Raw genomic sequence first — 2,041 nt, 5'->3', positions numbered from 1 at the left:
AAGGTGTGGAGTCAGTGCCTACGTGTAATTCCTTACACCACTCCTCTGGCTGACTTGGTGAGCTGTCACTGAATGGGTGGGCTGAAGCAATGGTGGATGCTGCTGTTTGGATAGCATGTGTATCTACTGAGAACAGCTTATCAATGGTGGCAAATCGGAGCAGCTTAATCTTTTGCTCTCCGCAGTTCAACACTCTCATGGGCACTCTTCCCTTCCATATTAATGAATAAAACTATGATGTAAATAGCATATAGATACCCCACAAATGCAGATAAAAGTAGGTTATGGGAAAAGGGGGAAGAGAGAAACAGGAAAATAGTGGAATAAAGTATAACTTCCAGGTGGGAGAGGAAATGGCAGCACAGCCAGTGGAGGTGAAGCAAGGGGAGCCTGCAACTAAAGAGTTGAGAGCGTTATCACATGGTGACTGAGCCTGATTGTAACGGGAGCATAGAGGTGCCGATCCTGTCTTACCTGCGTTGGTGTAGAAGTGGGTGTCCTGTGGTGGAGTCAGCTATGTGCAGTGGTGGCCGTGGGTTCTTTTATGTGCGACCGTAGTAATAGCTGTGCCCACTTCCTGTATGGGAATGGAATGCAGTGAGGCTAATGGAACGCACGCCTGCGCATTTGTGTTTAACGTCGCGCATGTGCAGAACGGAGAAAAGGCTGCGCTCACTTCCTAATGAAAGGGAGTGAGACGCAGCTGGGAAGGGAAGGGAAAAGATTAGGGTTTGGGGATGATGAAAGGGCTTTCTACGGGCAAGGATGGCAAAGGGTGGCAGTGACGGAAAGTCAGGCAGATGGTCCTGTCCTGTCCTGTCCGTCCGTCTTTTTGTATCATGAATTGGAAAGACTGCAAGGGGGAGGGGAGGTGCTTGTGCCCAAAAGGAGGAGTTATTCAGATTCATTGCAGTGGGCGGCGGCTGCAAAAAGTACCATTCTCCTTGTTTTTGCTCTGCAAAACAGCCTTTTCAAGGGTTTGGCTTGGGTGACAAAATGTCTTCTGTAGGCGTGGGTTTGTCTCCCTCTCCCTAAGATGTGTCCGGTATAGGCCAGGGTGCCACTCAAGGCCGTAACCAATTCGGGTTATAGCTTCTCGGCCTTTTGGCTAAGATCAAGTGTAGTTTCGGAGGACGCTACCTTGGTCGGTACTGGAAGGTGCCTGGGATTGCACGTCTGCCGGCCTTGAGGGAGTGTGTGCGCCTTCTGGTGACACATAGCCCTCTTGTGCCTGGACGGTTCCCAGGCAACGGGAGGCGATCACCTTTGTTATTTTGAAGTCCTACTGATAAACAGAAAAAAAAAAAATTAAATCTGTTCTTATCAGTTTAATATCTGATACGTCCCCTCTCTAGGGACCATATATTAAATGGATTTTTAGAACAAGGAGATGGAAAAAATCTTGCTCTGTCCACTCCACGCATTGACCTGGTATTGCAGTACCTCCAGGACCGGTGCACCCCTTCTTAACCGAGTTTCCAAAAGCAGAACTCAATTCACCTGATTCAAATGAGCCTCATTAGTGAATTGAAAGAAAGCAAAAACTTTATATGCACCTCAATTTGGCCAATTCACTTTTCACACTTTCACCCTTTTTTTTTATCTTTCACACCTTTTACTTGCTTTATTGATGCAAAAGCTGTGCCAAATAGCAAACTCATCTCCACTCAACTTGACCAACTCTGCTATGTCCCGTGCAGTATCTTATTCTCAGTCTTATCTAGATCATTTGCAATTGAATAGAATAGATCCCTTTTGGACACATTGGATTCAGCTGCTGCAGTGACTGCAGGTGTTAGAAGATGCAGACTTGGCATCAGGTGCTGTCTATCAGATTCCACTCCAATTAAAGCTTCCATTGTTTTTCGGTGTTTTCTTTGAGCAATGATGATGTCTTTAGTGATCTGTTGGCTCCCTCTCCTGGAGGAAGAGTTTGCTTGCTCTTGGACTTTCAAAAAGAGAGGTCATGATAGACATTTAGCTTCTGAGCCCAATTGGGGACAGTCATGGGTGATGAATGTTTTGCAACCTGCTGCGAAGC

At 46.5% G+C, this 2,041-nt stretch overlaps 1 pseudogene; it reads left to right on the top strand.

The window, feature by feature from the left end:
• Positions 1-1,259: 1,259 nt before the first annotated feature.
• Positions 1,260-1,465, top strand: LOC142282102 (U2 spliceosomal RNA; annotated as a pseudogene).
• Positions 1,466-2,041: the final 576 nt, after the last annotated feature.

Source organism: Anomaloglossus baeobatrachus, unplaced genomic scaffold (genome assembly GCF_048569485.1).
Source record: "Anomaloglossus baeobatrachus isolate aAnoBae1 unplaced genomic scaffold, aAnoBae1.hap1 Scaffold_497, whole genome shotgun sequence".
NCBI classification, from domain to species: Eukaryota; Metazoa; Chordata; class Amphibia; order Anura; family Aromobatidae; genus Anomaloglossus; species Anomaloglossus baeobatrachus.
The sequence above is the reverse complement of the archived record's forward strand: the minus strand, read 5'-3'. Positions and strand labels throughout refer to the sequence as shown.